Source organism: Hemiscyllium ocellatum, chromosome 1, assembly GCF_020745735.1.
Source record: "Hemiscyllium ocellatum isolate sHemOce1 chromosome 1, sHemOce1.pat.X.cur, whole genome shotgun sequence".
Taxonomy (NCBI): domain Eukaryota; kingdom Metazoa; phylum Chordata; class Chondrichthyes; order Orectolobiformes; family Hemiscylliidae; genus Hemiscyllium; species Hemiscyllium ocellatum.
In genome coordinates, this window is record NC_083401.1 from 108,915,814 (window position 1) to 108,928,142 (window position 12,329).

Genomic DNA, 12,329 nt, shown 5'->3' on the forward strand with positions numbered 1-12,329 from the left:
AAACAGGAATGGCTTATCTGAATTTCAATGCCTTATTATAACAATGTCAATTTTACTGCTGATTGCTTCTAATTTACTGATAGTTTCATGAACTGGGTCAATATGTGGTCAAGATTAAAGTGGTGCTGGAAAAGCACAGCAGGTCAGGCAGCATCTGAGGAGCAGAAAAATCGATGTTTTGGGCAAAAACCCTTCATCAGGATCTCCAGCATCTGCAGTCCCCCTCTTTCGCCCTCAATATGTGGTCAGTTGATCATTATATCCATCCTTTCCTTCACATTTTTCCCTTTTTAAACCTAGTTTGTATATGAAAGATCTCAGATATTAAATTCTAGATGATGGAATTTGAAAATTGATAGTCCACTTATACCACTGTCATAACAATTTAACTTTTTTTGTTTAGTTGACTACTTGAGGGGATGGCAGAGACAAATTCTTATGGTGCTTTCAAAAGGGAAATGGAATGGGCGAGAAAGTGTGCAGGATTACAGGACAAAGGGTGGCACAGTGACTCAGTGGCGAGAACTGCTGCTTCACAGCGCCAGGAATCCGGGTTCGGTTCCAACCTTGGGCAACTGTCCGTGTGAAATTTGCACATTCTCCCTATGTCTGCATGAGTCTCCTGCCACAATCTAAGGATATGCAAATTAAGTGGATTGGCCACATTAAATTGGTCCATCATGTCTAGGGATGTACAGACTAGGTTAATTAGCCATGGTAAATGGAGAGTTATGAGGATAGGGTAGGATGCTCTTCAAACTCGATGGTGCTGAATGGCCTCTATCCGCACTGTCAGAGAGCCTGTGTGGGCTTGATGGGTCAAATGACTCTGTCTGTACTACAACAATTCTCTGATCGTGGGGTTCTAGCGTAGTTCTTGCTTCCTTTGCTCTTTATAATTGTTAAATTTAGTATTTTGAATCGATGAAGGATCATGGAAATACATAGATGAGTGTTTTACTATTGTTTATCAGATTTGAGATCATTTAAACCATTATTGATCATGGGAGTTTTGCAATGTACAGGATAATGTGGTCACTTGATAATGTGGTTACACAATGAATCCTCCATTAACTTTCAAGGCAACAATGAATGTAATAACTAGGACAAAATACAAACCTGTAGAGAGAAAGCAGAGTCAACATTTCACATCCAATGACCCTGTTTCAGAATTTCTTCAGCAATTTCTGCTTTTGTTTCAGATTTCCAGCATCGGCAGTTCTTTTTTTTTGTTGAGAACAGAATGTAAATCATCTGCCAAAGTAGCTGTACCATTGTTCATTTAATTTCAGCTGAACTGTTCCCATTTTAAGTTTCCTGACCCTCAGGGAATATTGTACCTTTTCCCCAAGAGCTCATTAAAAAGCTGTTAGGAACAATAAGATCTTTCAAGTGGAAATCCATTTGCAAATAATTTTACTCTCCCACGTTAGGACTGGACAAAAACAGCGTGATGCACAAAAAAAACCCATTCAACATATCTCAGTTTTACCAGCTGTCTCTGCCATTGTTGACATTAAGCAAAAGCAGACATTATCTCCTCCGTGGCAGTAAACAGCATTCAGCAGAGCCAACTGTAACAAGAAAAGACATTTTATAAATTCATCTTAGTCTGGAGCAGAAAATATACCTGACGCTGAATTTTCCCTTACTTTGGACTAAGTGCCAATTTTGGGGAGTTTCATGAAGCATTTCCTCCCTCCGTGGGACCATTTTCAAGCTATTTTGTGCCCAGTAGCAGCTGAAGTGATCATGCCATTCATATCAGGGTGCCATATTCCAAATGTGACCAGGGTATGTGCTACCTTACACAATGTCGTTTTGATGCTGATATCCCCTTGTTGACCAATCTCAATATTGCATGCAACATCTTTCCTCAAAGGCTTTCATCCATCCCATCCACCAAACTGCTAACCCTTGTGTTCCTTGTATGTCCTCCTCATTCACTTTTAGCCTTACCACATTTACTGACTGAGGATGGACCATAGCCTCCCTTGACTGGACTATGAATGGACCTCTCAAATGGTAATTCTAATCTTTCTCTCTCTGCATCTCCTCTGCAGCTGTAACACTGTGTTCTACACTTTGTTCTGCTAACCTGTTGCACTTTGTATGGTATAACCTGCCTATGTAGCACACAAAACAACGCTTTTTACTGTATCTCTGTATATGTGACAACAATGAATCAAACACAAATGAAACATAATCAGTACTCTGCATGCAATTAAAAAGAAAGGCATGGCAGAGATGCTGTGAGCATCCATGGATGGACAGAGTGAGTAAGTGCTATGAGTAATACAACCACTGAAATGTTACAGTATAGAAGGAGGTCATTCAATCCTATCATGCATGCACCAGGTCTCCAAAAGAGCAACATGATCTTGTGCCATGAGCCTGCCTTTTCTTCATAGCTTTGTGCATTGGTTCTATACATGTAATCATCTAATGCCCTCTTGAATGCCTCAATTAAACCTACCTCCAACACACTTTCAGACAACTTTCCCTCTGATTTTGTTCCCAGTTGTGCGGCTCTCTGTGGTCCTTGCATGGCAACAACTTCAGAATCCGGAAGGCAATTAGGCGTTCAAGTTGTCGATACAGATCGCTGTATAGGAAATCTTGGAGTGGCCGAGTTGCAGATGGTGGAGGGTCAGAGTCAAAAAGTGTGGCTCTGACTTGCCATGATTTTCCAGCACCACACTTCTCTACTCACTCTAGACTCTATCTCACCAGTCATCTCTCTCTAATGAGAGAATAGCCTTTAGCTAATATTATTATTTGCCCTGACTTTGCTTATTCATGTACAGTTGCTTCATTAAAAATAATACATTTTGCAATTGACAGCAATTTAAAGACATCCCCAAATCGTAGTTACTTCTGAACCAATGCGTTTACAAGTTTTCTGCAATGTCATCATGGTTTTTTTCTCCTTTTGAACACAATACATGCTGGTTTCAGCAGTTGAATGGTGTGCTTCCCCGACTCCAGGCGCAGAAAGCAAGTTAACAATCCTGAGATGCACCTGTTCCAATGCATGGGATGAGTGCTTGTTCCTGACTTGGCAGCAGCTTGCAATGCATGGTGCCAGTGAGCTCCAAGGTGCAGTATTGAAATAGTGAATTGTATTATAAGTGAGTCTGAGATGTACCATAATAAAGTTGTGTGGCTGGTGTTTTGCCAGTGCCAATTCTTGTGCTTAGGGGATGCATCTGCCCATGGAGATGTTGAGATGTAGAAGTGGGTTAAAAATAGCTGCAGGACTGTGAGATGCTTCTCATGTTTACTCGTGACTTTGCTATCTAGCTGCTAAAACCTTCTCTTGACATGAAGAATCTCATCTTTTTCACTCTTGTTTTATTTTCCCAAATTTATTGCATTGCGTATGCCATTCAGAGCCCGGGATAATTCCACCTTTCTAAAATGTTAATGGTGTTTTGGTGACAGATTCCCAGTAGTATAACACAAGTGAATCCTGACTTGGCATCATGCATTTGTGGATATTTGAAGGCCTCATGGAAGGTTTAAATCAATACTCTAAACTGTTTGCAAGCTATGGGCGGCACGGTGGCACAGTGGTTAGCACTGCTGCCTCACAGCGCCTGTAGACCCGGGTTCAATTCCCGACTCAGGCGACTGACTGTGTGGAGTTTGCACGTTCTCCCCGTGTCTGCGTGGGTTTCCTCCGGGTGCTCCGGTTTCCTCCCACAGTCCAAAGATGTGCGGGTCAGGTGAATTGGCCATGCTAAATTGCCCGTAGTGTTAGGTAAGGTGTTGGGGTATGGGTGGGTTGCGCTTTGGCGGGTCGGTGTGGACTTGTTGGGCCGAAGGGTCTGTTTCCACACTGTAAGTCTAAGTCTAAGTCTAAGTCTATGGATACTAGCATATCTTGATGCCCTTAATTTACATTAATTAATGAGGCAGTGACAAACAGCCTTTTTCAAAACTTCAGGTATTTGAATTGGGACAGAATCCCATAGTCAACGGATTACAGATTTGAAAATCCTGGCCTAAGGTTAAGTTTCAGAAACCAACTCAGCATGTGTGAGCATACTGAACATTTACATTGAGCTTTGACAAAAGTCCATACACAAAACATCTAGAGGGAACTCCACAATCGTAGATAGACCTTGGAAATTCTCCCATTCCTTTTTTCTTCTTGTGAATCAAAACAAATAAATTGTGCAAAGATGTTTGAAGTTCCATAGCATCTTGCATATGTGAGCTAAACATTTGCTCTTCAGTTAGCATTCATTTAAAGATTTTCTTTCTCAGGTTATCACTTTAAAGATATCTGATCTGATTTGTTCATTCAACAGAGGCAATTTAGCAGCTTTGCAGTTATAATAGGGAGCCCTATTTGTTAACAGGACATTCTATGTGTAGCATCCCAACCATTTAACGTAATGGGCAGAAATTCACATTTGATTTTCTGACATACTTTACAAATGAATGACTTAACTCTCCAAATTTGTGTAGCAAATTATCTCATTACAAAGTATATGGTCTGCTTCAGAATTCTTTCCAGTGTGTGTGTGTGTATTTACTAATTGGTCTATTTTGAAACCAACTTAATTGACATTGACTGTGACATTTCCATCACATTAATACATTAAAATCAGAAATGAAAAATCAAAGTTTTTACATAATTTGTGCCATTTTGCTGTTATTGCAAGTAATCATTACAACTTCATTAAGTGTTGGAGTAGGAGAGTGCATTCAGCAGTTGAATGTGATCGACTCAGTCAATATGAACAGAGCAAAATTGAAATTGCCCAGGCAAGGAGATTTATAAGCGAATGTATACCTTACTCTTGCCTTGATTTCAGCCCCAGAAATGACTGAAATTTTATTGGCATACTATAGAGCCTGCTGCCAGAATAATCAGCTCAGCTGCGTGACTTAGAGAGGGGAGGGTATTGCTGAGGCTAGAGGAAGAAGGAGTGGGCCCCTCCATAATGAGATACTTCAAAGGGGTAAAGAGAATATTTTGTGTGCCAGGGTCAGGCAGATAGTTCCCTGTGACTGGAGGGCTGAGCACACTGCCTGCAGTGTTGAAACCTCAGAGAACCTATTGGCATTATGGTCTCCTCCATAAAATATGACATCCGGGGAAGGAAGGCTCAGTTTCACTAGGAAATCACTGGGATGCTGCCTGAAAGTACCTAGCCCATTATCCATTGTTGGCATAATATATTTTCTCCTTCTGTTAAGTCAAAATCAATTTTGTCCAGGAATTTATTTTTTCTGACACCAGAGTAAAATATTCTTTCTACAATGTAATTCACAAATTTTTTTATTGTTTACCTTCTATTTTTAAATTCCTTTTGTTTATTACGTGTTATCATTTTCTTTTTTTTTCCAAATAAGTTTAGATAATGTAACCTCGTGCAATTTCAGATTCTCACCATGAACTGGAATTAATTAGTGGGTAAATTAAATTTCAACACTGATGAAGGACACAAAGGAAGGTCAATAATATTACTTCTGTGCCTCAGGTAATATTTCAAATGATGGCTGTATGGGGAAAAATGATAAACTACTAATAATTGTGACCTTCATTCTGAGTATCACATATCATGAATTCTTAATCTTAACGATTACGGAACTTGTACTGTGGTATCTAATGAGAACAAGTTTAGTGCAACTGATTGAACTAGAGTTTTACACAGAAAGAAATGGTAGAGAAAGAACAACAACTTATGGAATCTGTCCTATTCATTCCCTTTTTTAACTGCACAACACAGAAACACGTAGGATAAGAGCAGTAATATGCCACTTTAAAAGATTACAACTCATCTGATTGTAACCTCAAATCCACATTATTACCTTCCCCCGATTACCTTTCCATCTTGAACATACCCACATCTGCCTTAATAATAATCATAGATCTTCCAACTTTTGAGGAAGCTAGTTCCAAATAATTCACAAGCCTCTCAGTGAACAAATTTTCCTAATTTCTATCTTGATCAGAATTATTTATTTATTTATTTTAAATGCAGACCCCCAAGTTCCAGATTTTCCCACAACCAAAAACATCCTTTCCATATTCATTCTAACAAGTACTCTCAGGATCTTGTATGTTTCAATCAAGCCACCAATCTTCCTTATAAACTCAAGCAAATGCAAACCTAGCCTGTCCAAACTTTCCTCATAAAATAAACCATTCATTCTAGAATTTGTCTGGTAAACTTTCTCTGAATTGCTTCCAACGTATTTACATCCTTCCTTAAATAAGGAAAAATACTACTGTATACATCACTCCAGATGTCTCTCCGACATTCTGTATCACTGAAGCATAACCTCCCTACTTTTGTATTCAATTTTTCTCATGATAAATTAAAACATTTTATTAGCTTTCCTGATTACTTTCTGTACCTACATATTAGTCTTTTGTGATTCTTGACTAGGATATTTTCTGCATCTCAGAGCACTGCAGGCTCTTATCATTTAGATAGCATTCTTCCTTCTAAAATGGCCATTTTCATATTTTCCCACATTATATTCCAACTGGCAAATCTTTGCCCATTCAACTTGCTTATTCATTCACCTTTGTAGCGCCCTAATGTCTTCTTCACAAATTATTTCTTACCAGCTTTTATATCATTAGGAAAACTGGCAAACCTTACTTTTCATCCCATCTTATTTATATAAGTTATAACAAGTTGAAGCCCCAGCATTGATCCTTGTGGCACACTTCTCATTACATCTCACCAACCAGAAAATGCCCCATTCATGCTTAGTCTATGTTTCTTAATTGATTAATGCCAGTATGTTACACCCCCCCAACCACACCACAAACTTTTATTTTCAGCAATAGCCCTTGATGTGGCACCTTCTGGAAATCTTATTACAATACATCCACTGGCTCTCTTGTTATGGACCAGACCAAAACCTCACAAAATACATGAAGAAGATAGCTTAGACCCAAGCTTTTTTCTTATTTCTAAAGGCAAGTGTAAAGTGTTATGTTCTGTATTCAATTCCATTGACCAAACTACCAGGCTTGAAGCAAAATACACTTCATTCTTAAATTATGCAAAATTAAAAATTAAAAATTTAGCTAAAAGAAAACCTAAGCAAGATAATATACATGTTAGCTACCATTGATTGCCTGTTCCAAGATAGTAGCATCCCATAAGCACACCCTTGGCAAAGGCAAATTTATTAAAATAGCTTGTCTCATAAACAATTCTCTAGTCCAGAAGGAAACAACTCTGAGAGAGACAGAGGGAGACCTCCAGCATTTTGCTATAGTGGTGAGAGCTGTATAGCAGCTTCGAAACCCTATCAGCTACTCGAAGTTAAACTAAAATCCTGATTCTGCAAGAGTTTGACCCCATCCTTTCATGCTGCTTTGATTATTCCAGCCTTAAAAAAAATGCAAGGCCTCACAAGCTGTTTACTTTCTTGACGTAGAGCTGACCATTTGCATTTCTTTCTTAACCTCTCTTCATTAAAAACTAGAAAAAATGTACCCAAGCCATAGTGTGATCACACCCTTTACCAGCAGCATGTGGTACTTATTTAAAGAAGTCCAATAAAATGGTTAAACATGACTTTCCCTTCACAAAGTCATGTTGACTCTTCCTGATTGCCTTAAGCCTTTCTATATGCCTTACTATAATGTCTTTAATCATAGCTTATAACGTGTTACCAATAGCAGACATTAAGCTAACAGACCTGTAATTTCCTGACATCTGTCTCCCGCCCTTTTTGAATATTTGTATAATCTTCACTACTTTCCAATCTAATGAAACCTACTTCAAATCAAGGGAATTTTGGGAAATTAGAATTAGCTCATGGATCATGATGACAGTATCTACCCCCTCTACTTTAAGTTCCTCTCCTGCCCTGACCAAATGGTCCAATCCTGGCACTAAATTGGCAACACAGTCTTCGGAATTCTTGCTCTTTTGTGCAGGCAATCTACATCATTATATTTTCCTCAACAACACTGTATTTTTCACGGCCATTGAATTACCTTCCTGTGGCATGGTGCTGTCGTCAGTTTGCTCATCTACCTTATAGGCATCATTGTCATCCAAATAAGCTGAAAGAACCTCAAAACGGTGGCAAGTCACAGTGCAGGGGTTTGAGGCTAATGACTTACTAGCTTTTACTTCTACAGCTTCAAAACCAGAATGATGAATTTCTGCAATGTTCTTCCACTTATTCACTTGAAGGGATTTCCTCATATTTTTTGCTGAAGAAAGCATGCTAGAGAACCTACATTGAAATTTGTCCCATTGCGCATGATGAGGCTGTACCCATATAGTGCATCAGGAGTAGTACAGCCACAATTTCCAGATGCTTAGTGTCCATTTCAAAGAGATGCTGTGTTGAAGACACAATTGATATGTTGTCTTCTTTCTCTTAAATCAGACTCAAACTTATCAGTAAAGGCCTCAAGCTGAATTTCCCCTTCCTAGCATGGCAAAATGGTGAGTATGGTGGCAAAATAAGATCATTAAAGCCCTGACTCAACCGATTTACAGTTCTTACAGAGGTACCTAGTGGCTACAAATCACTGAAAACCTGTCCCAACCATCAAGAGAAGAGAGTCTCCTCTCCATCAGACAGTTCACCAATGCCTCTTGACCCCTGTCCTGGAAGCTGGCAGCTGCATTGCCTTTCATCTGAGACACTTTCAAGAGTGAGCAGGGCAATTTGAGAGGTAGTCTTTGAGCATGCAGTGTGGAGGTACTTTACTTGAGGACCATCTTTGTAATGTATTGTTTGGCCGGTGTAACAAGTGATATGGCAAAGTAACTGCATTCTTACAAAACCTGCTTATGTATTTATTAAGAATCATGAAAGGCTTTCATCATGCTATATCATTTCCTACAGTGATGTTCCTCTAAACTTTGACTATAATGCTGTTATGATGACAAGTAATGCCAAAATTATGAAATTAACCAATGTGAGACCTCAGCTTAATTTGGCAACATTTCAATGACCAACAAATGCCTTCCTCATCTGGTCCTATTCTCAGCACAGAGGGTTAAGGTTAAGGTATGCTGACCAGCCACCTCCATCCACAGTATCTTGGTGTTGTGCTTTTTTTTTCAATGGAGCAGGTCTCTCAGATCCATGCAGACTCTATTCTAGCAACCTCATTGAATGGAGCTGTTCTACTGTGTGCAGCCATTTCTTCCCATCATGGACAGGCAGACAGTTGTAAGGATGTCCAGCAGGTCCATAATGAGCTTTGCCACCAGAGAGTTCATTGCAAACTTTGCACATCATTTTAAATGCGCTGGCACCTCATAGTGTGAGATGAACACCATTGTAATACAAGTGCATGGATGGCCTAAGAGCAGCTTGCCTAGAGCTCTGATTTCAGGATCATTATATATCATGATATTCAGGTTCAAGTGGAGAATTTTCATGTACTGATCACATAAAGCAGGAATTTCATTCAATAAAAGACATTTGTTCCCCATTTTCTCTTATTTAATGATGGAAGTACCAAATCAGAGCAGCTGTAATGATAGCAATGGCAACAGTTAGATATTAATCAGATTTAGCCAGATGAAGTGAATATATTAAGAGATATATGCTCTAGTCAAACACTATCATGGAGAATTCAATGTTGCTTTGGGTTGTAATTATGCCAGAATAATTACGTATTATACAGCTACACAGAAAAAAAAGACGACAATGCATGATAGAATACACAGGACAACAGAATGAAAATCTGCACCTGTTAGTTTAACAGTAAGCAATATATTTAAAGCATTGTGAAAAGCTTAACAAGGCTATTTCAACAGCTCATTCCATACTTGTGACTTCTAGCACCTAGAAGGGCAACAAGTATATGGGAGAACCATCAACTGCAAAGGTCGCCATCACCAAATCACACACCTGCTATGGCAATGGGTTGCCATTTCTTCATTGATGGGTAAAAGTCCTGAAATTCCCTACCTACTGATATTTCTGGAAATGGAAGGTATCAAGAGCACAAAGTTCCATTTTTCAAAGACAAGGTTCTCACTACTAAAAGACAAGAGCCCTATTTGCATGAATTGGCACTTATTAAGATTTCAATATTGCCTTATCTTGCCTTATTAATAAGCAGTTTCTCATTCGCCCATCGGTGGATAAAAATGAAACAGTGGCAATTCCTGACATGAACGTTACCTAGTGACAAGCAGTTCATTGCTTGCTTCTCAACCCCGATATTGGTCAGGGGTACCTGCCATTACTATCTGGGCAGTGGGCCATGTCTAGTCTTGTAGATCCAGTGCAAATCATCCAGAATTCACTTTCAGTTATATGGGAAGTTCAGTCAAGGATCTGGTCAGTGATCGATCAGAGCTGTCTGTTGAAGTCAGTCAAGGGGTTTGGACCATTGTCCGTCCTGGGGGTCAGCTCAATTGAAGTCAAGAGTTGCTAATCAGGGGGCCACTGCTGTCGTAAGGATACTGGAGACTGTAACTCTGGGGATTGGAGGCAGCCTGCTGAGATGGAGGGGAGACACAAATTGTGAGGCACGAAAATGCAACGAATAATGTAAAGGAGACAATGCATGTCACTACTGTTGCGTTGACAGGGATTTGTGCAGCACAATATTGGGCATGAGTAGGCAGTAGTGCTATAGCTTGGGAGTAACAAAGACAAGGTTCCAAGTGGCATGTGGAAATGTGTGGAGGCTAATTGTGATGGGTTCGACAGGGACTGATAGGAAGAAAGGAACGTGGAGATCTGGGAATGAGGAGGCTTCATTTAACAGGCTGACCTTCTGACTCATGTGCTATGTGTGGCCTGCATTGCCTTCCATACTCATGCAGCTCACAATTATGCACTGGAAATGGAAGACAAGGACTTCAAGCAGGAGAAATATCACTGTTGCTTAAACGAGCGCTGTAGAATCAAGTGCAACCTACTTGAGACCCAGCTCTAGTTGAGTGCAGTGATCATTCTGATGGAATCATTTCAGTGCTCAAAAAAGCAGTTTGTTTCTGTTCCAAAAGATGAGTACAGCTTTTGTGTATTTGTATTCTATTCATTTTTGCTTTTGCTGAATAAAAGTGAATGTTTTGACCCATTTGGGTGGTTTTCCTGTAATGTGATGATTCAACATTGACCAATGAGAAGCTGCTAGGCCACACGGGATATCAGGGAAGGGTGGCACCGGATTGTTCATGAGGATGAGGCTAAGGACAGGTAAGCTGTGCAGTTTAATTCTTCAGCAGCAAAAAATGCAAGAATGTGCACAACATGTACAATGAATTGGGGAGGTGCCGGTGTTGGACTGGGGTGGACAAAGTTAAAGATCAAACAACACCAGGTTATAGTCCAAAAGGTTTATTTGGAGGTACTAGCTTTTGAAGTGCTGCTTCTTCAGACAGATGTCTAGACAGACTTTAGCTTCACACCTTCAAGGCGTCATCTGAGCTGAGATGGCACCTATTGGTAAAAGCTATCTTGAGAATGTAACTTTAAAAAGGTTCTGGGATTTTCATATAAAGGAACTGAAACTAACACGATCATTCTAAAAGATGAAAGACTCAAGCTAACTTTGTTTAATATTACATTCTATGACATTGCAATCCTGTTGCTATAAATCCTGTTCTGTATGATTCTGCTCCATACCCACCTGATGAAAAAACAGAGCTTCAAAATCTAGTGCCTCCAAATAAATCTGTTGGACCTTAACCTGGTGTTGTGTGATTTTTAACTATATACAATGAAATGCTTGTTTTATTCTCTCCATGTCGCGAAGCATTGGTTTGTATTTGCTCTCCCACCAAGTGTATAGAGAAGGACAGCTTCAGACTGCCAATGAGTTACTGTGTTCATGGCTGGCCAACAAAGATGGCGTCAGAGCTAGATACCATGTGACATCCCAACAATTGTGAATACTGTCTGCAGTGAGTGGGACAATACAGGAAGTCAAGTGTTACTCAGTTATGGTACCTGGGTATGGAAGTGAGTTTGGGTTCATGGCATGAGAAAACTCATTTGACTTTGTAAAGAGTAGTCTTCCAAGAAATCTGCCATGACTTCTGGCAAGTTTCAGTCCAATAACTCCTGATGCAGTTAAGTGTTACATTTTGTTTTATAATGCTGCTGTAAAAGCCTCAGAATGTTTTATTACATTGAAATAATATGCAAATAATAATTAGTTGCTATTTACTCATAGAGTCAAAGAGACGTACAGCATGGGAAACAGACCCTTCGGTCCAACCAGTCCATGCCGACCAGATATCCCAACCCAATCTAGTCCCACCTGCCAGCACCCGGCCCATATCCCTCCAAAACCCTTCCTATTCATATACCTATCCAAATGCCTTTAAGTGTTGCAATTGTATCAGCCTCCACCACTT